Here is a 26,762-nt window from a genome sequence, read left to right on the forward strand (position 1 = left end):
ACACGGAGCAATGGATCCAAACTACAAGAAAGAAGATTCCACCTAAACATTAGGAAGAACTTCCTGACAGTAAGAGCTGTTTGACAGTGGAATTTGCTGCCAAGGAGTGTGGTGGAGTCTCCTTCTTTGGAGGTCTTTAAGCAGAGGCTTGACAACCATATGTCAGGAGTGCTCTGATGGTGTTTCCTGCTTGGCAGGGGGTTGGACTCAATGGCCCTTGTGGTCTCTTCCAACTCTATGATTCTATGATTCTATATTATTACTTATTTATTACAGGGATTTATATCATTCACACTATGAATCCTTTCAAGGCAGCTTACAAGTGACTTCAATGTATTTTTTCCAACAACAACATCTTACCAGCAGGCCGGGCAGGGATCCGTTTTCAGTCTGAGGGCCACATTCCCCCATGGGCAATATTCCAGAGAACACTTGCCAATGGTGGGCAGGACCAGAAGCAAAAGTGGGTGGAGCAATAGCTGCAGCTCTTCCCTTTCTACAGTAGGCAACATGAGGTTTCTGAAATCTGAAGCTTCTACGCCCCTGGCCCCTCTACATCCAGGTAAGCAAGAGGAATGATCAAAGCTCAAGGGAACATTCCAGCTATGCAAAAGCACTCAGGGAGCCCATAGAGCAGGACCCACGGTTTGTGTGGCCTGGGAGAGTCCTGAGGGCCAGCCAGAGAAAACTGGAGGGCCACATTTGGTCCCTGAGCCTGAGGTTCTCCACCCCTACCTCACAGGGTCGTCGTGCAACTATAATAATAGACATGTAATGCTTAGAACAACTGCAAGCTTTATATATTGCTAAGTATTATCTTACAGGCCACTGTTGTGGGCAAGGTGCACTTCTGGATTTGATAATTGGTTCTTATAAATGCTAGTGTGAGTTTACTGTGAAAGACTACTAAAGGGAAGTCAGGAAAATCTGTTCCTTCCATGATCATGCTATTTTCTTCTGTGAAAAGTCACAGTGCTTTGATCCATGCTGCTCTCTCTTTCTGAAACACAATAAATCCTTCACTTGAGACCAGACCTTTCAAACAACTTATCCACCAAGTAGCCAAGGGATTCTTAATTCATATGTGCAGCTCTTTGCAAGTCTGACCTGCTGTTTCCCTTTCCCTTAATAATGCAATATGATCACCAGCTCTCGGTGTAGTTAAGATTTCTGTACTTTGAAGTGAAAACCTTGTGTACCTTTTCAGAAGAGAGAAAAAAGGAAAATAAAATGTAGTTATTAAAAAAGAAAAACTTCTATCTCACTCCTTGGTGGGCTATGAAGGAAACAGCTTTTGTGTGGGCTTTTGGCACTTGTTGTTGACTGATATCAGGTGCTGGACAAACCAAATAAAAATAAATGCTGCTGGGAAACTGCTGGAGATTTGGATTTCTGGTGGAGTTTGGTTCAGACAAGTCTTCTCCCTAGTTCTCTTTCCTTTCCATCCTGAGGAGGGAAAACTCCCACTAGACCTTGAATCAACAATTTGGTAGCATTTACATAGTGATCCATCCACTGGAGTTGGGAAGGATTCCGGAAACACTGTCAGATCTTGATATTTGTGCTAATTATTGTGCCATTTGAGAGTAATTACTTCTTTGCATCTGTAGGTGGACAGCTGGCCCCCCTGTGCATAGCTACGCACAGCCCTTCCTGAGCTCTTCAGGGGTCCAGGCACCTGCATCCTGCTTCCACACAGGGGCCCAGATTGCTTCGGAACATCCTGTTGAAATCCATCGCTCACTGTGATTGCCCCTAGTGTGTCCAACTAGAGTTTGTGCCAGTTGAGAGATGGCTAATTTTCCAGGATTGCTCACTGTCCCGCTAATACGCATGGACTTCAAATTGGATGGCCTTTAAGCAAGTCACAAATGACCTTCAATGAGATCATTATAGCACAAATCCTGCTGGCTTGGCCAGGGGGAGGCTGCCTTTAGTCTCCCTGGTTATGCCTATAGACCAGCAGCATTCTGGCTTGAGTCTCAGATGTGCTAAAATGTAGGAAGTATGCATAGGCAGATGTGCAGTTTCACATACAGCGTATGGGCTATATTTAGCCTGTTCTAGCATCCAGCTGAAGTCACAGTTTTCAGATTGTGCAGGAGAGTACATTGTTATCCGGAAGACCCAAAAACTCCTCTTTGCACAAATCTTGACTTGCTAAAGACATACTATAAGAGCAGCTACTAGAGCTAGCAGACAAAACAGCTTAGCCTGGCTTGCTCTTACGCCTTCAGTTGCAGCTGGGTGGGGGAGCAGATATCAGCAGCTGAAACTTTTAACAGCATAAACATCATGAGGAGTGGGATGAAAATTGTTTTATGTCATCCTTAACATGCATTCAATGCACACACAATTCTGAATCACAGAACATATGCTGTAAGGTGAGCATTTGCAAGTTTTTCCAACTCTATCCAAACACCCATTTCTGCACTTTGACATTATGAAAGTGCAGACTCGTCCTATTTGTGTATTTTCATAAGTGAACACTGTGCGAATACAAAAAAGTTGTGTGATACACATTGTGTTGTGATACAAATACTAGTTTAATATTTGCAGTGTATAATTAGTACAGCAATGCTCATTTGGCTACTTACCTTATGGACATTATTTGTTATTCAGGCCCTGCTTGTGTGTTTCCCACAGGCATCTGGGTGGCTTGTCATGGCTAAAAATTGGCCGCTGTTTTTTTAATGCTAAAAGAACTAAGTCAGCATGAGTCAGCAGCCTACAATGACTCATGCAACCTTTCACCAAATTGTACCTGTATATATAGAGTGGTCAATGTTAGTGTTGGGTGTGGGTTGGTTGGATGGTAGAAAGCTGGTTGCGTTTGGTGTGTGTAAAAGCTGTTGGTCGTGGTTGGAGAAGAAGATTTTTTAAGAATAAAAGCAGCAACACTCTGCAAGAATACTCTTTCTCAAAGACTCTTTTGTGCCAACTAAGGTCTGAGGGACCTTAGTTGGGACATGGGTGGCGCTGTGGGTTAAGCCACAGAGCCTAGGACTTGCTGATCAGAAGGTCGGCGGTTCGAATCCCCGCAACGGGGTGAGCTCCCGTTGCTCGGTCCCTGCTCCTGCTAACCTAGCAGTTCAAAAGCATGTCAAAGTACAAGTAGATAAATAGGTACCGCTCCGGCGGGAAGGTAAACGGCGTTTCCGTGTGCTGCTCTGGTTCGCCAGAAGCGGCTTAGTCATGCTGGCCACATGACCCGGAAGCTGTATGCTGGCTTCTTCAGCCAATAAAGCGAGATGAGCACCGCAACCCCAGAGTCGGTCACGACTGGATCTAATGGTCAGGGGTCCCTTTACCTTTTTAAGGTCTGAGGACTAAGCAAAGGAGTAAAAAGGAGGTCAGAACCTTTTCTTTTTCAAACACTGACATGGCCACTGTGAGAGGATGCTGGAACAGATGGGCCATTGGCCTGATCCAGCAGGGCCCTTCTTAGGTCCTTATGGATAAAAGGCAAAGATAGAATTTGTGCAATCAGCCACATTTCAGAGCCAGTGTGTTTTCCTTCTTCTCACTAAAATAGATGATCTGAACAGAGAGCTGTTTTCAAGGGATGCAGTAGAAGGATATAGACTTAAAGGTCAGATCATACTGATAAGTTTCTTCACTTGATTACATACCCAGGTAAATGATCAGATGGAGGGAAACAAGTATGAGCTGGAAGCCATATTCTCCATCACTTCCTGGCAAAGAAGAAGCCAGAGAAATGTCTGCCAGCAACACTACTGTGAACTGGGCTGTACATATAAGAAGTTGCATGTGCATCCCAGTTCACAGCGGTCTGTCTTTGTGCACGTGTGTTATTTACATACACAAACACGTGGAGTAACCTGAGCATATAGCTCTAAGGGACTTACATGAGCTGGCCATGGCCAGAGTGGACAAGAGGCCTTCTCACAGGAGGACTGGGGATAAAAGGCAACTTGCAAGCAATGAAGCAGGTGGTTAGCCAGAGGGAGAACTCCCACTAAGAAATGCTACCAAGAGCCTCATTCAAAATGGGGGTAGAATGCATGCTTCTTCCTGATGGCCTGTCTCTAGTGCAGAGAATTAAACAAACAAGCCGTGATCATCCTGAAAGCGCTTTTTTTTTTTTTTTAAATGAGCCACCTGTTTGCTCTTTGGATGTGTGATGAGGAAAAGCTTTTTCATCTCAGCTGCCTGATCTTTTAAAGGGAAGCATCACTTCATCATCATTTTCAGAGTCCAGTTAGAGATTCAACACAATCCTTTGCCGCCCCATGCTGAGACCTACTAAGTATTTTATGCAGCTTGTGCCACTGCCCCCCTCCCCCGAAGTGAAGTAAATATACTCTGGCTATGATTTCTTGCAAGTCAAATCCTGTTAGAGCCTGAGAAAACCACAGGAGTTTTGCAGACACAATGGCTCTGAGTAAACAGCTTTGTGTTCCACCCAAGAACTGAAATAGATTAATTCAAGGCAGATACACCAGAATTTTAATGTGCGTGAATTTTCCTACACAAAGGGGCAGTTTCTGGAATAGTGTTCACTTCTTGTCAATATTTCAGAAGCAACATTCATACAGTGACTCATCATTATCATAGCATCCACAGAGCATTCAGTCTTTATTATCTCGTTGTCAGGTTCAAGGAGTTTCACATTCTCCAGATATTAATAAATGCTGTTTATGGATATCTGCATAATTGTTTCATGTTTTTCTTTCATCTTCACCTCTCCACTGTGGCAGTAGATTGCCCAACGTAATAATTTTAAATCCCATCCTTTAAAACCTTCACCCAATTATTTGTTAACTCTTTTGTCTTCTTTCTCCTCCTCAGTTACAACAAAGAGCCTTGACAAAGACTGATAAATATATTGTGGCATTCTTCTTCCTTGGCAATCACTCATAGCTGAGTAAAATTGTCTCCCATGAACATAGTTGTTATGTACTGAGTTGAATAGGATCCAAACTGTAGCAGTCTGATTGGTCCTAGAACAATAGGATCCAAAAGGCAGCAGTCTGATTGGTCCTAGAACAATAGGATTCAGAATGCAGCAGTCTGATGGGTCCTAGAACAATGCAGCAGTATGATTGGTTGGCAGGAACCACCCAATCCTGCTCCAGATAGAAGTGAATCCACAACTTGATTGGCTTACAGTAGAATTCCAGAATTAGCCAATCATGTGCAGCCCATTGTGTAAATAATGTATATTTCACTGGCGACGAGGATGGGATCCCGCTGAGCTGACTGCCACACACAGCACCGCAGCACCGCCAACTGCCGCACCGCTGCCTCGCACCGTGTATCCAGGCTTCAGCTCCGGGGCACAAGGAACTCAGAATGGCAGCCAACAGCAGCTTCTCGCCATTCAACCCAGCATCTGGAGACTGGGAAGCGTACGCCTCCCGTTTCACCTTCCTCCTAGAAGCCAAAGGGGTCACCGACGAAGAAGACGCCAAGAAGAGGGCGATATTCTTCAGCGTCTGCGGAGAGGAGACGTTTGAAATCGCCCGGGCTCTCCTTGCGCCTGAAGACGTCGCTACTGTTCCATACAAAACAATAATGGAACAGCTGAAGGGGCACTTTTCGCCGCAGCCCTCAGTGGTGGCTCGTCGAAATGCCTTCTACGCAAAGCGGCAAGCCCCTGGGGAAACCATAACTGGGTTTGTGACCTCTCTCCGCCAAGCCGCCCGGTTCTGCAACTTCTCAGAGCTGGAGAACATGCTTCGTGACCGCCTCGTTGGTGGCCTGAAGGATGAGAAGCTGCAACGGCGCCTCTACGCTAAGAAGGACCTAACGTTCCAGGTCGCTCTGGAGGAGGCCCTGGCAACAGAAGCTGCCGAGAGGTCGACCCAAGAGGCACGGCCGAGCCTGCCATCCCAACCGAGGGTCCACCATGAAGACCTCACCGACGACTCAGGATCCGACAGGGAGGAGGTGCACCGAGTACAGCAGCGCACTCAAGCAGCGCACAGACCACAGCTGCCTCGACGAGAAGGAGGGAACTGCGCAAGCTGCGGGGAGAGTCACGAGAGGAGGACCTGCCGTTTCCGCAACGCAGAGTGCAGGCAGTGCAGAAAATCGGGACACATCGCCCGGGTGTGTCGGGCTCGGCCCACCCGACACCAGGCATCAGATGACCAATCCAAGAGCCCCAGGTCCCGGGGCCCAACGCACCAAGGCAACTCAACGGAGCTCACGGACTTCCAGGTATACCAGTTGCCCCACCCCAACGTAGAGAAAATTTATGTAGAGGTACAGATAGAGGGGGCCCCATGCCGCATGGAGCTTGACACGGGTTCAACTCTATCCATAATCTCGGCAAGGACCTTAAGGAAACTGTGTCCCACTGGGGGTCCCAAACTCAGGCCGGCCCCATTCACCCTCCGGGACTTCCAGAAACGTAAGGTCCCCACAATGGGGGTGGGGACCTTCAGGGTGCAATACCGAGGGCGGACGCGGCAACTGGACTTGCTTGTGGTCAAGGGCCCCTACATTAGCTTACTGGGATTGGCATGGTTTGGACCACTGGGGCTAGCTGTCACCGGGGTGAACCACACTAGCTTACAAGTGGACGTGGACGCCATATGCAAGGAATTTCCAGGGGTTTTCGATGGGAAATTGGGACAGTATACGGGCCCCCCCATTGCGCTACAGCTTGACCCCGCAGTACGACGGGTCAGGCTCAAGGCCCGCCGGGTCCCGTTCGCCTTGAAACCCCGTATAGACGAGGAATTGGACCGACTCGTAGAGCAAGGAGTGCTGGAGCCGGTGCCTAATGCTCCCTGGGAAACCCCAATCGTCACACCCGTCAAGCCTAATGGTTCGGTCCGCATCTGCGCAGACTACAAATGTACCATAAACAAGGCCCTCACGGCCCACGCATACCCAGTGCCAGTGGTCAGCCATGTCCTTGCCACCCTGGCTGGGTCGAAAATTTTTGGCAAGCTGGACTTGGCCCAAGCATATCAACAGCTGCCAGTAGATGAGGCCACAGCAGAGGCACAGACGATTGTGACGCACAGAGGAGCGTTCAGGGTAAAGCGGCTGCAATTCGGTGTCAGCGTGGCACCAGGCATATTCCAGAATATAATGGACTCTCTCCTTAAAGGGATTCCTGGCGTCACCCCCTTCTTCGATGATGTGTTGATTGCCGGCCCCACACCAGAGGAGTTTGAGGACCGCCTCCGCACCGTTCTGCACCGTTTCCAGACGGCGGGTCTCAAGGTGAAGCGGGAAAAATGTCTACTAGGAGTGCCTCAGGTGGACTTTCTGGGATTTATGGTGGACGCAGAAGGGGTCCACCCGACTGGGGACAAGGTACGGGCCATTTGTGATGCCCCAGCGCCCAAGAGCAAGACTGAACTTCAGGCCTTCTTGGGACTATTGAACTTTTACCATTCCTTCCTTCCCCACAAGGCGGCGGTAGCGGAGCCCCTACACAGACTCCTGGACAAGCGGGCCCCTTGGGTGTGGGGCCAGCGCCAGGAGGCTGCATTCCAGGCAGTCAAGGACTTGCTTGTCTCAAACTCGGTCTTGGCACACTTCGACGAGAGGCTGCCGGTGGTGCTAGCATGCGACGCCTCACCCTATGGCATTGGAGCTGTCCTGGGGCACCAACTCCCGGATGGAAGAGAGGTACCGGTGGCGTACTTTTCCCAGACACTCAACACAACCGAGCGGAACTACTCGCAAATCGACAAGGAGGGTCTGGCAATCGTAAAGGGAGTAAAAAAATTCCATGATTTCTTGTACGGGCGGCCCTTCACCGTGGTGACTGACCACAAGCCGTTGCTTGGCTTGTTTGCCCCCGAAAAGCAGACCCCCCAAGTGCTGTCTCCTCGCGTCCTCAGGTGGTCAATTTTCCTTGCCAGCTACCAGTATGCACTGATTCACCGACCTGGGAAGGCGATGGGCCATGCGGACGCCCTCAGCAGGCTACCACTACCGGAAACAGGCCCTGACCCAGCACCTGCACAAGAGGTTATGAGCCTGGAGCTGCTTCCCGACCGCCCCATTCAGGCACAAGAAGTTGCACACCATTCCAAGAAAGATAGGGTCATCTCCCGGGTCCTGGACTGGGTGTGGAGGGGATGGCCCAGCAGCAGCCCCGGGCCAGAATTCGCCGGCTACACAACCCGCAAACATGAACTGTCGGCCCACAAGGGGTGCCTGTTATGGGGAAGCAGAGTCGTTGTTCCCCAGCCCCTCTGCAAAAGGGTCCTCACAGCCCTACACGAGACACATCCAGGGGTAGTAAGAATGAAGGCCCTTGCCAGGAGTTATGTGTGGTGGCCGGGGATCGATGGAGAGATAGAGGCCTGGGTCAAACACTGCCAGGCCTGCCAAGAATCCCGCCCAGATCCCCCAAGGGCCCCAGTCCAGTCCTGGGAGTCCGCCCGAGCACCATGGTCACGCCTGCATGTGGATTTCGCTGGCCCCTTTCAGGGGAAAACATTCTTCATAGTGGTGGACTCCTACACCAAATGGCTGGAAGTCGCACTGGTACCGTCCACTTCCACGTCCGCAGCCATCCGGGTACTACGCAGGCTGTTTGCAACCCACGGGCTCCCTGACACCCTCGTCTCAGACAACGGGACTGCATTTACGTCAGGAGAATTCCAAACCTTCACAGCGCAGAACGCCATCCGCCACATCCGTTCGGCGCCGTTCCACCCTGCCACCAATGGCCAAGCAGAACGCATGGTGCGGACCACCAAGGACACCCTTCGCCGCATGACGCAAGGGGACTGGGAGTACCGCCTTGCCACATTCCTTCTAGCACAGCACAGCACCCCCAGCTCAACGACTGGCCGGAGCCCCGCTGAACTACTAATGGGTCGGCGCCTTGCAATCAGATTGGACCGCCTTCACCCCGATAGAGCTCAGGATGAGGTAGTGGTGGGGGAAGGCAGGAACCCCCGGACCTTCGAGGCCCAGGACCCAGTGTACGCAAAGAATTTTGGGGCAGGCCCAGCATGGGTACCCGCCACAATCACCAGGGTCACTGGCCCCGTGTCGTACGAGGTGCTAACGGATGGGGGGCAATGCTGGCGCCGCCACTGCGACCAGATACGGCGACGATTCCCGGGAGAAAACCAGGAGGAGGACAGGTCAGAGGAGTCCCAAGGGAACAGCGGGGCAGTGAGGCCCATAGAGCAGGAGGGGCCAGCAGGAGAGGCAGAATCAGTAAATACAGAGAGGACCCGTGAGGCCGAAAGGACACCGGAACCAGAACCACGACTGAGCGAGCCGGTTGCACCAGACCAAACAGCCGCATCACAGCCAGCATCCTTGGAACACGAGCCAGAACCCGGAGCCCGGACCAGGGAACACCCCAGGCCACAACGCACACGTAGGCCGCCGGCATACCTTGAGGACTATGAATGCGACCTCCCGGGCAGGACTGGAACTTAGAGGGGAGGGGTGTTATGTACTGAGTTGAATAGGATCCAAACTGTAGCAGTCTGATTGGTCCTAGAACAATAGGATCCAAAAGGCAGCAGTCTGATTGGTCCTAGAACAATAGGATTCAGAATGCAGCAGTCTGATGGGTCCTAGAACAATGCAGCAGTATGATTGGTTGGCAGGAACCACCCAATCCTGCTCCAGATAGAAGTGAATCCACAACCTGATTGGCTTACAGTAGAATTCCAGAATTAGCCAATCATGTGCAGCCCATTGTGTAAATAATGTATATTTCAATAGTCTTAACGGTGTGTCCATAGGTGACTGTGGAGGCCAATTCTGGATCCACACATCCTTCCACAGTGGGGGCATAGGTTTCCGGGTGGGAGTTGATCATGGTGAGAGTTTGCCAAACGTGCCTTCTTCTTAGCTCATTTCTCCCTTTCGTCCTGAGTTTGAGCATCTTCAAAGTCCATGACAACTTTGGTCAAGGCTGTTCTCCAACTGGAGCGCTCACAGGCCAGTGTTTCCCAGTTGTCTATGTTTATACTACATTTTTAAAGATTTGCCTTGAGAGAGTCTTTAAACCTCTTTTGTTGACCACCAGCATTACCTGTGAGGAATGTGTGTGGTTGCTCACGAAGATAACAGCCAGGACTCCGACCTGTCTTTTACAGGTTTTATTGAGTGCAAAAGCTATGTACAGTGCAGAAGTCCAAAATCCATGTCTGCCTCAATCACTAGCAGATTCTGGAAGTGGTTTCTTCCGGTTTGCCCTCCAGCACAAAAGTCCAGGAAAACCCCCCCTCTCCACCTCTTTTCCTTATGTTTAATTTGCTGGCGAAAACTATGCGATGGAAGTGGCACTTCAAACTCCTTAGGAGTGGTGTCGTGGCTCATCTCAGCCTGAGTGAGCCTTTGCATCACCCCCCCCCCCCTTCTCTCTTCATCTGTTTCTCCTGAGCCCTCATCTTCACCAGACTCTGAGGAGGTGCAGCTGCTCAACAAGGGGGGAGGCTGTCTGTACATTCCTACCTCTCCCCCCTCCCTTGATGGCAGTCCCCTGACATTACGCTTTCCATTTTTAAGTTTGGAATAGAGTAGTTAGTCCAGAGATAGACAATGTGGTGCTCTCCACAGCTATAATAGATTGCAGTCCCAAGCCATGGAAAAGTTACATAGTGTTGCCATTTCATTAAAGGACTTACAAAAGCCTTTGATCTAATTTGCCAGAAAAATTATTGAGGATTAGTAGAAATCCCTTCACATAGTGCCCCCCCCAAAAAAAACCTCGACACCATTTGTAGGCAATTTGTATCATTTAGAGAACATAAAATAAGCTTTCCTCTGAATCCCTTTTCAGCAAAAATAATCCATGGGATGTTTGAAGTGTAGAGATCCATTCAAATCCTAATATTCAAGATATGTTGCCAGCTCAGTGCAGCAAAGCAGCACCTTTGCAGAAGGATAAGAGGGTATTTGTTCAGTGACAGGCTATTCTGAAAAAAAGAATTTAGATCATCCAATGAAATAAACCTTTGCACCCTTTAAAAATAGTGTTGGGCTGGATAGACCTATAGTCTTACCTGCCATCAGGGAGCTTCCAGCTCAATACCAAACTATCAAATGGTGCCATTTTACTCTGTCTCTCTGTTGTGTAACTTGCTGCTGCTGGTAGGTAGCTGCTGCTGTTTTGGCTCTACCACACAAGCCAGGTGGCAGTGGAATATCATTGCCCCACCCCGGTCCATGTGGTGGAGCTGAACTTTCACAGCTGGGGAGACTGCTCACCATGAACCCTCAATATGCAGGGAGAGAGCCTCTCCACAGCAGAAGGTCAGCCCCAAGCCAAGGAGGGTGGCAGGGCTGGGCTCTCAGGACCAGCCTTGCACAATGGAGAATGTGTGAAGACAAAAAACCTTAGCAGGGCTTGTGTGAAACTGCAAATGATTAACTTTGGGCATTCAATCTTACTCATTTGGATTCTTCTTTGGTGATCACTCATAGCTGAGTAAGATTGTCTTCCATAAACACGGTTTTAACAATGAGTCCGTAAGTGACTGTTTAGGCCAATTCTGGATCCACATGTCCTTCCACAGTGGGGACATTGGTTTCCAGGTGGGAGCTGATCACGGTGTGGATTTGCCAAGCGTGCCTTCCTCCTAGAACGTTTCTCCCTTGTGTCCTGAGTTCGAGTGTCTTCAAAGCCCATGACACCTTTGGTAAAGACTGTTCTCCAACTGGAGCGCTCATAGGCCAGTGTTTCTCAGACTCACTTGAATATTCACCCTGCGTCATTACAGCTGTAAACAAGCTTAGCCTGAGCAGATTACTCTCCTGACATCTGCTAAATTTATCTTTCATCTTCTTTTATACACCTGTTTAGTCCTTTCACTGTGATTTGATGGAAATGTTGTTAATTTGGATGTGAGTTCAAATCCCAGCTGCACTACAAATTAAGTAGCCTCAGGCAAGTTACTGTCTTTCAAACCTGTCTACAAATCTGCTCCATGGTTTCTAGTTCTATTTTGGAGAGTCAGACCGGAAAGGACATTTTTGTTGCTTAATTTCCCCTTTGTACGTCATTAGCTGCATCCCTCTCAGGGCTTGGAGGAAGAATGTTTTTACTCCTTCTTGGTCTGTGACTCGCTTTATTTAACAAACATTACTGCCTTACATTGTGGATGTATTACAACCTGACATCAGCTATGGACGGATGCTTCTGTGTGTGCACAGATGCCAACAGATGCTGTTGGCTTACCAGGGCAATGTAGAACACACTTGTATAAAAACAACACCCAAATCAGACACCGGGACAGTTGGAAAAGCAAGCTGTACTCCATGGCAACTGCTTAATAACAAACTCGGGTAATTGTAAACTTTTAATCAAATATAGAGAACCAGCTGCTTGAAACATTTGCGCATTCAACAAACCAGTGTCCCAAATCAGCAGACATGTTACACTTTAGCGCATGAGCAAATCTATCCACTTTTGTGGAAAGGGGGTTGCAGGCTGCCTTTTTACCATGGGTTCTTTTCTAGTCCTCAAATATGCTTCTACCATGTTGGTTGCTATTGATCTGGGGCTAAGAGATGACATTGGGTTTAAAATGATGTGTTAGTTTTGTCAGGCAAGCAGATCTTAGTTTTGTAAGTCAGTGTTGGCCTTTCTGTCTGTTCTCTCATTCTCTGCTCTCGCTTTCCCCATGACAAGTCTTGATATGAATAGTAACAGGAACTGCAAGGAACATTATTTGTGATCTCCGATGGGCGATATCTCTCTCATAGTTGCCTTGGCAGATTTTTCAGATTTACTTATGGAAGGCTCTGCATATGTGGCAAGATATACAACAGGCAAACAGATGGAGCAATAGAAAAAACCAAGGGAGTAAATGTTATTTTGTATGAACTGAAACATAGCTTAATAGCCAGCAAATTCCCTGGACAATGAACATTCCAAAGGGTTTGGATCAGTGGCTTGAGCTCATTCCTGTTGTCTCTGCCCTCATACTGCATGCACTAGGTTCTGTGCACAGGTTCCAAAGTGCTCTCTCTGCACTGTTTATACCCAGAAAGCAGGCTCCTGCACAAAGGTTTGCAGTGGGGGGAGCTATGCCCCTTTCCATTCATTATCCATGGGATGGAATTGACTGAACAAGGTGCAGTCCTCTGCAGAAATAATATGAAGGCAGCCTGCTGTGTCACACCCTCCAACATTTCAGGAGGGCAAAGCGGGATCCCCCCCAACATCCCACCTGCCCAGTCTCCCCGATGTACAGTATGAAAGACAGACAGTTTTAGTCAACTTAGAGCTTTAGGGTCTGTTCACAGCAGGAATCAAAGCCAGAAATGGTATAGGGAAGAGAAACTGAGAGAAAAATCCCATGTCTGTTTTGGGTTGCTGAACTGTTGCTGGAAAATCAGGACACTTGGGCGATATGCTAGCTACCCCAAGTTTTCTTTGTTTCACCAGTAAAATATGGAAGACAGGTGGGAGTCATGTGCCTTCTGCTCACCTCTGTGATACAGAACATCTACACATACTTGTCTTATGCCATTTCAGTTTCACATCACCCAAAGCTGCAAATTATAGTCTGGTGAAATGCTCAGAACTCTGTATCAGAAACCATTAGGCTCGTTACCCTGCACAAAACTACAATTCCCACAATTCCCCAGGAATAAGCAATACCCATTACTGAGAGATGCACTTCGACATTTCAGTCCCTCTGCAGACAAAGGAGAACACAGTGTAACATGGAGGAGGACAATTATAAGTGAAAGGGGGTGGATGCCAAAGAATTTGCACCTGTCACTAATTGTCAAACTTCTGTAATTTAGCACTAATTGTTTTTGCTAATAGTTTGATGTGATTTGATTATTTGCAAGTTATGTAATTACAGCACTTATACCTCCTTTGTTTAAAATGTGTTTTTTTTTGTAGGGGGGGGTAGAGCACATGCTGATGAGCAACACAATTTGTTCCTTTGCGACAAAACCTAATCAGAAAAAAACCCTGCTAAATATAAACTGGTGGATGGTTCTTAGACAATGCCTCTGTCATTCACTGTGCCAGAAAGAGATGTATGTAGGAAAGACAGACAGTTTTAGTTAACTCAGAGCTTCAGAATCTGTTCACAGCAGGAATCAAAGCCACAAATGGTAGGGAAGAGAAACTGAGAGAAAAACCCCATGTCTGCTTTGGGTTATCCTGTGAATCTTGAATTTTGCCTATGAAAAGGTTGCCTGGCTAGCTTACATTTTGCACTAGTATGTATGTTTTCATGCGTGTGCATTAGTTAGTGTTCCTGTTTTTTCTGGGCACAATTCAAAGTTTAGCTTTTGATTTGGTGTGGGTGAATATATTTCTTTAGCTCTTGAACTTTTTCCACACCAGCAAAAAAAAAATAATGTTTGAAATTTTGAACACTGCAAAGTGATCGTACAGTCTTAATATAATCATCGCCATTGAAATGACCACAAAACAGAATGAGAGAGAGGCAGAAAGGGTGAGAAAGAAAAATGCAGATATCAATAACAAAATCAAACTATGTCAGTCTCATTGAAATTAAACAGATGCACTTTGATACATATTGTGAAAGAACTCCCAGCAGCACATGTGATCCCCCCCCCCCCCCGTACATACCTTATTACCCCAGTATGCAGTAAAATGACATTTAAAGCACTATGCAGCTCAGGGCTAGGGCATCTGAAGCACCGCCTCTTCTCCAATGAATCTTCCCACACATCAGGAAATAATAAAATAGTTAAAGAACACCTCCTCTCAGTTACAAGCTCACATTTGATGGGAAGAAGGAATTGGCACCTTCCCGTTGCTGCACCCAGATTCTGGAACTCCCTTCGCTAGGAGGCCTCTTTGCCCCCTCCTTATTGCCTTTCTGCAGTGAGCTTAAAGCTTTTCTTTCTGAAAAGATTTTTAATGCTTGACTTTACCACCCAGCCTTTGATGCTCTCTTGGGAACCTTTATAATGGGGCTTTAACGATTCCCCTCCCCACTATCTTAACTTGTTTTTCTCTCTTGGCCTGCTGCTCTGTTTCATTATTGTGTGTATTTTTAATCTTTTTGTATGTTATGGCCCTTATTTCTGAGCCCTTCTTTATAAGGAAAGGCGGGGGTATAAATATTTTAAATAAAACATTAGACTGTGCCCTTAGGAAGCATTCCAAAGTGCCTATGCTAATAGATTTGTAACAGAAAAGGACTCCCATTCCACAGGACTGCACATTTAACTCATCCCAGAGCATTCAGGGATAGCTAACATAGACCCAAGAAATCTGCCCCATGTTTTAAAGCAAACTGACAAATTTTGCACTCTTTTGGGTCACTCAGTTCAACCCCCTGGAATGCGGGAATCTCAACTAAAGCATCCATGACAGATGACCATCCAACCTCTGCTTAAAAACCTCCAAAAAAGGAGAGTTGACCACTTTCCAAGGAAGTCTGTTCCACTGTCAAACAGCTCTTACTGTCAGAATGTTTTTCCTGATGTTTAGTCAGAATCTCCTTTCTTCTAGCTTGAAGCCATTGGTTTGATTTGAGTCCTACCCTCAAGAGCAGGAGAAAACAGCCCTTGAGATATTTTAAGATGTCTATCACATCTCCTCTGTCTCCTCTTTTGTAGATCAAACATACCCAGCTCCTTCAAATGTTCCTCATAAGGCTTGGTTTCCAGACCCTTGATCATCTTGGTTGCCCTCCTCTGCACACCTTCCATCTTGTCAACCTCCTACTTAAATTGTGGCACCCAGAACTGGACACAGCTGTGGTCTGACGAAGGCAGAATAAAGTGGTACTATTACTGCTCTTGGACGCTAGACTTCTGTTGATGCAGCCTAGAATAACGTTAGCTTTTTTTTTTGCTGCTGCATCACACTGTTGACTCATGTTAAGCTTGTGGTCCACCATGTCCCCTAGATCCTTTTCACATGTACTGCTAGTAAGCCAGGTGTCTCCCATCTTATATTTGTGCATCTGATTCTTCCTTCCTAAGTGTAGAATCTTACATTTGTCCCTACTGAAATTCATTTTGTTATCTTGGGCCCAGTTCTCCAATCTGTTAAGGTCATCTTGAATCCCAATTCTGTCTTCTAATGTATGCATGTGTGTGTGTGGTGAAACAAATATTTTAGTATGTATTTCAATCTGTATTTAAATACAATTTTTAAAAAAATATGTGGATTTGTAGAAAGATGGTTAAATGGACTTGCTAACAAAATTGTCGAGGACCAGAAATAGATTCATCTGTACAATCCTAGCCCCAAGTGACTTTTAAGTATTTATAGCATGTTTCTAACACTTTCAGTGGATATGATCCATGTTGGTAAGTGATAGAATATGTAGTGACTGAAAAAGAACTTGGTGTAAACATTTATGGTGTTAAAACACTTGAAGCTGATGAAAGATCCTTAACTGCCATTCTGAGAAGATAGTGACATTAAAGCTTCCTCAGAGGGTTTAGATTATGTTAAACTGGAGCCAAACTTTTCCCACTGAGTTTCCAGCTTGGCTTCGGGAAGGCAGGAGAAACAGACTGACTCATCATGTGCATCAGCTTCATCTGGCTGGGGAACAATGAACACTGATGTCCTTTGGAGAAATAAACAAAGAAAAGCTGACAGGTCTCCATTGTGACAGACAAGCCAGAGATGAAATCGTGGGCTGCGCATAAACCATACATTTAAAGCACTTAATTTTCCATGACTGAAAGTTTCTTAATAAAATATTAATAAATTTTTAGAAACACATGGCTTTGCCCAAAGAATCCTGGGAACTGTAGTTAGATAAGGGTGCTTGGAATTGTAAATCTGTGAGGGGCAAGCTGAGGTTCCCAGGATTCTGTGATACATGTATGCAATGCAGGTTGGTCTGGAAAGACAACAAAAGAAAGTTCCAACACGTGCAGCGAACGTTCAGGACAGAAAAGCTGGAAGCTTCTTGGGAAAGCTTTACTCAGTTGAAGTCCATGGGGGTTGAGCAAGACCAGGGTGGCCTCATCCCTCTTCCTCTCAGGGTCTGGCAGGGGCACTTGGTGTTGGGAAGTCAGGTGAGCAAGTCAGGCTAAAGCAACGGGGCAAGGGATCTCAGGAATTCTGGCTTATAGTACTGGTTGAAGAAATGTGCTGTCCTACCGGTTGTATTTCGTCTGGCCTCTACTTCCTCAAGGTCATAACATTGAATTCTATTCCTGTCAGAACATTCACCAGAACCACTTTTTGTTTTGTCCTCACACTACAATTATTCCTGTTGTTAAGTCCTCCTTATTTTAGCACAAGTTTTATCATTCCTGGAAAGTGGTACACCACAGAGCCTCAGAATGAGTGAGGGAGTATGGAGGATACTGTATTTGACAAGGATGTCTAAGCAATTGTATATGCTGAGGAGGAAAAGAAATGGTGGCTTCGGAAGTGGCATCACTCTTGAGTCATGCCTCAATTGCCAGTTCTCCTGGAAGAAACAGTTTTATTTAGCTGGGTCTTTGGTATTGATGGATTTGTTTCTGTGGTTTGTTGTGCAAACTGTTTTCCCCCTGTAGTGTCCTCATTTGTTGATAGTTTGATAGTTTGACTGTGGATTTTATAAAACTTTGCTAGCCACTTTGAAGACATATCAGAGGAAAAGTAGTCTAGGAATATTAATGTAAATAAATACTCAGAATAAGGGATTGGGGGAGAAATTCAGTTTTATTTGCATTTTAATGAGAAGCTGTCCAGTTTACACTTCTTGAACCAATATGCAAACCAAAACACAGTTATCATTTAAAATGGGCACTTTTCTGAATCTTGCAATGCAATTCTCCAACAAAGCAGTGCATACAAAATAGCACAGAAAGATGCATAGTGAGGGTAATTGCTTGCATTAGTCAAAGCTGCCTACAAAATTGTGTTCTTTATGAGAAATTTGCACTCAAATGCTGTTGTATTTTGAGGAGTTTTTAAAATTAATAAATGCAGGTTGCTGAAGAAATGAGGTGAACTGAATTTATGGTTGAATATGAGAAACTGAGCAGTGCTTTTCTACTAGGAAAAAAATGGTGACTTCTAAACTCTACCGGGGGCTCTCTGTTGCTGGAGTGTGTGTTTAGCCCTGTGCTTTGGATTTAGGGATCCAGCCAATTCTTTTACTATTTACCCCACAAGTGTGACCTATATATTATCCCCCCCCCCCACAAACCTATTGAAACAAGGAAGCTGAAGTGGTGTTGCTACATCCTAAGTTACTGATCTGGACCAAGGTGTTCCTCCCGAGAGCACCATTCTCCTCCTCTAAACATGGATGCCTCCCCTGCCACACATATTCCTCCTCCACCACCAAATCCTACAGCTTTAAAAATATTCTATTATTTATGTTTCCTTCACAGCCTGTACCAGATGCAGCTTCCAATCGGGAGGAAAACACAGCAGACCTTTTGAGATTGAAATGAGCTGACATAGTTCCGTGATTTGCCCAGGAAAATACAGGTGCCTGCTTCAATGATGCTAAATGAAGGCTTAAAAACAGATCTAGATAATGCTGGGCTGCAGATCGTGCTTCATGCGTGCCATGGAAAGAGGTGCTGTGATGATCTCTCTGCTCAGTACAGAGCACACGTACTAGCAAAATGCTGGTCATGATGAGGGAGGCCTCTTGTGGGAGGCTTCTCAGTTTAATAGTATGTAGTTTTGACACTCAGTCTATCACAGGATTTACTTCGCTCTTTCTTTGCCCACCCTATTTTGCTCATCACCACAAGATTTGCAGTTGGTCATTAGCATGGGCAGTGAGGGAAGGGGGGGTTACACAAATTCATGGATGGTGTGTCTATGGCTTCCCAGTCATGATAGCAATATGGAGTTGATATGGTTGATAGGCATTACATACCAGCTACTAGGAAACAGCAAGAGAGGACTATTCTCTAGGGAACAAGAGGCTGAATTAGCTGGGCCTTTGGTCAGATCCAGCTAGGCTCTCTAAGTTTTTACTGATGGTTCAGTGGTTGACTAAGCAGTATTGTGGCATTTGTTAGGAGCCCCTGGTCATCTCATGGACTATTGACCCATACACTACTAATCCACTGCCACCAACCAGGTCCTCCCCACTAAATCCCTTAGTCTCAGTCAGGTTCTCAAGTTAACAAAGAGTGTAGTTTATTTCAGACACAAACAAACTTTAACTGCATTCCAGACGTTGTTACTCTTTACCTTCTTAGTCTTATTTTATCCTGTCTCTATCTCTTCTACCTCCCCTCACACAAGAACCCACAGCACCTACTGTCTCTCTATTTCCAACTGCCTGCCAACTGCTTTTCCAACTGCCTTTCCCAACCAACCAACCCACTAAAACCAACCAACTACCCACCAACAACCAACTCAAACTAAGCCCTTTTATATACAGGTAGGCTCCGCCTCCGGCTTTCCTATTGGTTTACATATTAACCCTTTCTCTCCCCCTGTGCAGACATTTTTCAAACAAACAGGCAAACACCACAAATATATTCTAGGTTGAACACCTGTTCTTTTCAGGGCCATCTTACTGAAGTGTAGGTGGGTTCCCACGAGGCAAGACACAGTGATAACAGCAAGAACCTTTATTGAACTACATAACTGGACAACAGGGGCAAAGCAACTGCTGATATACACATTCCTGGAGGCCTGGGCCACTCCCACTCCCAACATGATTGGCTTTCTAAACTTCCAAGCTGTGAATCATAAGGCAGAGTTTAAGGGCCAGTGGCGGAGGCCCAAATCCTGAAATGTTCTGTGATTGAATCATAGAATCATAGAATCATAGTTGGAAGAGACCACAAGGGCCATCGAGTCCAACCCCCTGCCAAGCAGGAAACACCATCAGAGCACTCCTGACATATGGTTGTCAAGCCTCTGCTTAAAGACCTCCAAAGAAGGAGACTCCACCACACTCCTTGGCAGCAAATTCCACTGTCGAACAGCTCTTACTGTCAGGAAGTTCTTCCTAATGTTTAGGTGGAATCTTCTTTCTTGTAGTTTGGATCCATTGCTCCGTGTCCGCTTCTCTGGAGCAGCAGAAAACAACCTTTCTCCCTCCTCTATGTGACATCCTTTTATATATTTGAACATGGCTATCATATCACCCCTTAACCTCCTCTTCTCCAGGCTAAACATGCCCAGCTCCCTTAGCCGTTCCTCATAAGGCATCGTTTCCAGGCCTTTGACCATTTTGGTTGCCCTCCTCTGGACACGTTCCAGTTTGTCAGTGTCCTTCTTGAACTGTGGTGCCCAGAACTGGACACAGTACTCCAGGTGAGGTCTGACCAGAGCAGAATACAGTGGCACTATTACTTCCCTTGATCTAGATGCTATACTCCTATTGATGCAGCCCAGAATTGCATTGGCTTTTTTAGCTGCCGCGTCACACTGTTGGCTCATGTCAAGTTTGTGGTCAACCAAGACTCCTAGATCCTTTTCACATGTACTGCTCTCAAGCCAGGTGTCACCCATCTTGTATTTGTGCCTCTCATTTTTTTTGCCCAAGTGCAATACTTTACATTTCTCCCTGTTAAAATTCATCTTGTTTGTTTTGGCCCAGTTCTCTAATCTGTCAAGGTCGTTTTGAAGTGTGATCCTGTCCTCTGGGGTGTTAGCCACCCCTCCCAGTTTGGTGTCATCTGCAAATTTGATCAGGATGCCCTTGAGTCCATCATCCAAGTCGTTGATAAAGATGTTGAATAAGACCAGGCCCAAGACAGAACCCTGTGGCACCCCACTAGTCACTCTTCTCCAGGATGAAGAGGAACCATTGATGAGCACCCTTTGGGTTCGGTCAGTCAGCTAGTTACAAATCCACTGAGTGGTAGCATAGTCAAGACCGCATTTTACCAGCTTCTTTACAAGAATATCATGGGACACCTTGTCAAATGCCTTGCTGAAATCAAGGTAGGCTACATCCACTGCGTTCCCTTCATCTACCAGGCTTGTAATTCTGTCAAAAAACGAGATCAGGTTAGTCTGACATGACTTATTTTTCAGAAATCCATGCTGACTATTGGTGATCACAGCATTCCTTTCTAGGTGCTCACAGACTGTTTGCTTAATGATCTGCTCCAGAATCTTCCCTAGTATTGATGTCAGACTGACTGGGCGGTAATTATTTGGGTCCTCTCTTTTCCCCTTTTTGAAAATAGGGACAACATTTGCCCTCCTCCAGTCTGCCGGGACTTTGCCTGTTCTCCAGGAATTCTCAAAGATGACTGCCAGTGGTTCTGAGATCACATCTGCCAGTTCTTTTAATACTCTTGGATGCAGTTCATCTGGCCCTGGAGACTTGAATACATCTAAACTAGCCAAGTATTCTTGTACTATCTCCTTAGTTATTCTGGGCTGTGTTTCCTTGCTGAATCATTTGCTCCAAATTCTTCAGGTCGGGCATTGTTTTCTTTATCGGAGAAGACTGAGGCAAAGAAGGCATTGAGGAGTTCAGCCCTTTCTGTGTCCCCTGTTTGCATTTCACCATCTTCTCCTCTGAGTGACCCCACTGTTTCTTTGTTCTTCCTTTTGCTACGAACATACCCATAAAAGCCTTTTTTGTTACTTTTAACCTCTCTAGCAAGCCTGAGTTCATTCTGTGCTTTAGCTTTTCTGACTTTGTGTCTACACGTGCTGGCTATTTGTTTGAATTCCTCTTTGGTGGTTTCCCCCCTTTTCCATTTTTTGTACACATCCTTTTTTAATCTTAACTCAGTTTAAAGTTCTTTAGATAGCCACCCTGGCTTCTTTAGGCACCTTCCATGTTTCCGTCTCATTGGTATTGCCTGACGTTGTGCTTTTACTATCTCCCTCTTAACAAACTCCCAGCCATCATGAACTCCCTTTCCTTTTAGTATTACTGTCCATGGGATCTCACCCAGCACTTCCCTAAGTTTTATGAAGTTGGCTTTCTTAAAGTCAAGAAATTGAGTCCTAGTATGCTTGGCTGCTCCTTTCCACTGTATAGTAAACTTCAGAAGAGCATGATCACTCGTGCCTAATGATCCTTCCACTTCTACCCCACTAACCAGGTCATCAACATTGGTTAGGACCAGATCTAAAATGGCTGTTCCTCTTGTTGCTTCTCCCACTTTCTGGACAATGAAGTTGTCTGCAAGGCCAGTGAGGAATCTGTTTGACCTTATGCTCTTGGCTGAGTTTGACATCCAACAAATATCCGGGTAATTGAAGTCCCCTATTACTACTATCTCCCTTCCTTTTGCATGCTTGGCCATCTGTTCCAGGAAGGCATCATCTATGTCCTCCATTTGGCTTGGGGATCTATAGTAAACTCCCACAATGAGGTCACTGTTATTCTTCTCTCCCTTAATTTTGACCCAAATGCTCTCACTTTGGCTTTGAGGTTCTAAATCTTGGATCTCTTCACAGGTATACACATCCCTGACATATAACGTCACTCCTCCTCCTTTCTTGTCTGGTCTGTTTCTCTGAAATAGATTGTATCCCCCCATTATTACATTCCAATCGTGGGACTTATTCCACCAGGTTTCAGTGATGCCTATTATGTCATATTTAGTTTGCTGTACCAAGAGCTCAAGCTCATCTTGTTTATTTCCCATGCTTTGCGCATTAGTGTACAGACATTGAAGTCCATTAATCATTCCCCCGTGTCTCTTATTTAAGGATTTTCTCCTCCCACCACTAGCTCTGCGTGCTGTTTGCTCCATTTGGTCTATGACATTTGGATGATCATCTTCATCAATTGATAGACTCCTACCTTCAGGAGCACTGTCTCCCTCCCCCACATTAGTCAGTTTAAAGCCCTCCTGATGAGGTTTCTGAGATTTTTGGCAAAAACATTTCTCCCAGCCGTTGTGAGGTGCAGCCCATCGCTTGCCAGAAGTCCATCTTCAAGAAACTGCAGTCTGTGATCTAAGAATCCAAACCGTTCCTGTTTACACCATTTGCGAAGCCAGCTGTTCACTTCCACTATTTTTCCCTCTCTCCCTGGGCCACGCCGTTCAACTGGGAGGACAGATGAGATGACAATTTGTGCATTTAATTGCTTCAATTTCCTGCCCAGAGCCTCGTAGTCTCTTTTGATCTTCTGGAGGCTATTGCTTGCAGTGTCATTGGTTCCCACATGAACCAAGAGGAAGGGGTATTTGTCAGTGGGTTTTATGATTCCTTGCAGTCGTTCAGTTACATCTTGGATCTTAGCCCCGGGGAGACAGCACACTTCCCGAGACATCTTGTCAGGCCTACAGATCACTGCTTCTGTTCCCCTCAGTAGGGAATCCCCTATCACCACTACACGCCTCCTCTTAGGTTTGGTCGGGGTTCTTCCGTGAGCTGTCCGTTCCAAGGCCGCCTGCACATTCCCTGAGGACTGACTTTGCTGCTCATGATTGGATATCATGTATCAAATCAGAACACAGGGGCTCAGAATCCTTAGTCCAGACACAAGCTCAGGCAAACACAGACCACTGAATACATAACACATACAACTTATTTTTATATGGAAGGGCTATTTGCCAGTTGTTTTTAATCACATCGTATCAGTTAATGGAAACTACAGGAGGGAAGATTGCTGTTGTGCACAGCTCCTGCCTGTGTGTGTGCACAACAGCAATTTTCCCTCCTGTGGTTTCCATCAACCACAGGAGGGGATCTGGTTGGCCTCTGGGAGAACAGGAAGCAGGAATAGATGGTTCATTGGCTGATCCACCAGGTTTTCCTTACATTTTCATATATTACATGGGAAGTACATCCACTGATGTTATAAGTAGCCTGCTAAAGCCACCTTGCAAATGATTAGGCTTATGCAATTAAACACATCATGCTAGCAACTGTTTGCAATGACAATGAGAGAGAATCATGGGTGGAAAGACCTCCAGTGTAAACAGTGAGAGCAGTGTCCTACAAATATGGTGTGAGAGAAGATCACCTGGGTGCAACGCGGCCTGTGCATCTAAATCTACTGGGTTTGCGATGGGGAAGATGAGGGAGCAAGAGCAGGCAGACATGTGTTTTCTTTTTGAAATGGTATCATGCCCCAGTAATCCTCAGATAATATTCCAATGCTCTTGTAAATTGAATTGAGTGTATCCATGGGAACAAGAACAGAGAGAAAAAATTAAAGCTTCCAAGACGTTGCTTTGGGGTCGCCTCTATTTTGACGGGGGCAACAACAAAAAGAAGCAGTGAAAATTTGAAACAAAAGGGGAGAAAAAAGAAATATATTGGATGATTCAGTGTATTCTTTTAGTAGGCAGGAGTCACAAAGGAGATGAGTGTTTGACTTTCAGTCTTTTTAAGGACTTGGAAGCTGACTAGCAAGACATTTTTAGGCTGATGGTCTCAGGAGAAGTCATTGTTATGTTCCTTTCTCCAAAAACAGAGTTCTCTGAAATCAAAATACTGGTATCTGGGAACATGCCATGGCTTTTTGCCAGCAGCTGAAGAAGAATACCTAAAGGAGCGTCTCGACCCCCATCTTTCAGCCCGGACAATGAGATCCAGCCAGGATTTTTCCATCAGAGAAGGCATCAATTTCAATAGAAGAGACGTAAAAAATGCTGCAGAAAATAGTGTAATTAGTTACACAGCATTTGTGAAGTAATAAAAAATAAAAAAATTAACAGCAAATACTGCATGTATTTTGCTTGTGTGGTTTCTGTTCCTGACCTCGGATGAACAGATGAATTGTGGGAATTTCCATTCCCTATTCTGCCTCTGGTGGAATTCTCTGGCATCCCTAGTTACAATTGCTTAAAGTTTAAACCTTTGATTGATGATGATATACTGTAAATATCTAGATTGCAATCCTGAATAGTTAACCTTGTGTTACAGAGAATACTCGCTTTCTCTTTCAGTCTGTCTCTTTCTGTTGACAAGAAAAGGTTACCATGCGCTGACTCTGACTATTGTCATTCTCCTGTGGAGAGTGAATTCACACAGACTACATGCTTATCACTCAGTGAGAGCAACATCAAGTGAATCCTGGCATTATGAAATATCCACCAGAGAGCTATCAGATCATTTCCCATTTTCAATGGTTGGTACATTACACATTCAGCTGCCAGTCATCTAGTGATGATGAAGCAACAACTGATGGGCATGCATATGTCAATCAGCTCCACATTTTATTGCATAAGCATTCCTGTGTGGTTGGCATAGTTTTATTAATCCCATCTGGGGGTTTAATCTTTGACAGTTGTTCAAAGCATGTCACCATGAAAATCTGGCTATAAACTAACAACTTTCTTGTAAAGCTTTGCCTCTATGTAACAAAATACCAGAAAATGGTTGCCTTTCTTGTTGAATACCTGTGTGAGCACTCACTCGTCGGCATTTATAAACAGGGTCGCAAATTTCTTATGAGGCTACATATGATGCCATCATGAGGGCAAGGGCACTGTCTTATTGAAGTTTGCATTGTTGACTTTAGTATCCAGGAGGAGAAAGTGAGTGATGCATTTTTGGATAGTAACTGGAATCATGTTTTTGATTTATTTATTTTGCTGCCAAGGATGAGAATCTGGGTTATAATAATACCACTCAGTATGAACCAGTACAGAGTAAGATGCTACCTGGGTGGGAAATAGGGAGGGAGTGGCTATGTTGATATTTGCATGTCAAACTGTATTGCCCCAGATGGAGGTGGGTGAATGAGCTGGTTGTATATTGAACTTAATGTTGATATGGATTGTTTGTAGACCAGATGTTTGCTTCTTGACAAATGGCTGGCTAGTGACTAACTGTTTTATGAGTATGGCAGCTGGGAATGGCTGAGAGTGAGGGTTTGTGTGTGTGAAAGTGCTAAGGAGGTGCTGGTGAGATGTTACCGTACTTTATGAAGGGAAGGGGGGTGCAGTTTCTGCCTCATATTTGTTTGGTTTTATTTAATTGGAGTGGACTGAGTTGCCGAAACTGTAAGTGTAATGTTTAAATGTATCATATATTTTGATGTTAGCTGCCCTGAGCCCAGTTCTGGCCAGGGAGTGCGGGATATAAATAAAATTTGTTGTTGTGTTTAGCCAGTAACAATGCTTTCATATGTGGAATTTTTATTGAATTTTCACATTTGATTTTTACCTCTAACTTTTTGACATTTAGGGGGATAATTTCGTTTTTTTGTTAAAGATCCTGTTGTAAATGTGGCTCTTTATTCTATTGTTGCATTTCATTTTGTTCATATGTAATGTCCTATTCAGACAGTCTGTGATACTGTATTTAATATTTTAAGTTATGCTGTAAACCACTTAGAGATTCTCCTCTTCTCCCAAAATAGAAAGTGCAAGAGAAATCAGCTAAATAAATGAATAATATAACACTCATCATGAATTTGCCATTCTGATAACAGGTTAAAAAAGCAATCCCATTAGCATCTGATCTTCTTATTCTCCTGACTATGTTAAGAATTTCCACCCCTCCCCCCACTCCCCAAAAAGAAAAGAAGAATATATTCCCATTCATTAATGGTAACTAAACTGCATAGCAGTTTTCCCTCTCTCTCCGTTTAATTATTTATTCATTGAAAATCCATTGGTTTAAGTTTATTTGGCAGAGTGAGTTAACCATCACACTCGGCAGCCCTTGCCACTAACTTGTCTCAATGCTTTGGGAAAGGATTAAAGATGTCAGTGAGGTTCACCCAGCAGGGACCTGAAGACAAACTCTGGGAGCTCATAAACTACTCACCCTCACATCGCTGAAGGAGAAGGTTTACAAGCTTCGGAATTCTTGCTCTGCTTGCTCAAAATACAAGAGGGGGGAGAATTCTGACCCCCCCCCCGCTACCTTTCTTCCATCATCCTTCTTCATCCTCCAAAGCTGCCTTTGCTGCTGCCACCACCACCCAAAACACACACCTTTTCTCATTTGACAGTAGAGGCCACAACAGGAAAGGAAAATGGGG

The 26,762-nt window shown here is 45.5% G+C and overlaps 2 long non-coding RNA genes across 2 annotated transcripts in view; both read left to right on the forward strand.

Annotated features, from left to right (window-relative positions):
* LOC308475470 overlaps positions 1-26,762 on the forward strand; it is a 597,484-nt gene that overhangs the window by 5,197 nt on the left and 565,525 nt on the right. The gene's annotated exons all lie outside the window — the stretch shown is intronic.
* LOC308475359 lies at positions 484-26,149 on the forward strand. The gene is made up of 3 exons (XR_013985123.1): positions 484-562; positions 18,262-18,361; positions 24,243-26,149. It is a non-coding gene; the product is annotated as an uncharacterized lncRNA (long non-coding RNA).

The sequence above is a fragment of the Podarcis pityusensis genome, assembly GCF_964106645.2.
Source record: "Podarcis pityusensis genome assembly, chromosome: 1".
Classification (NCBI taxonomy): domain Eukaryota; kingdom Metazoa; phylum Chordata; class Lepidosauria; order Squamata; family Lacertidae; genus Podarcis; species Podarcis pityusensis.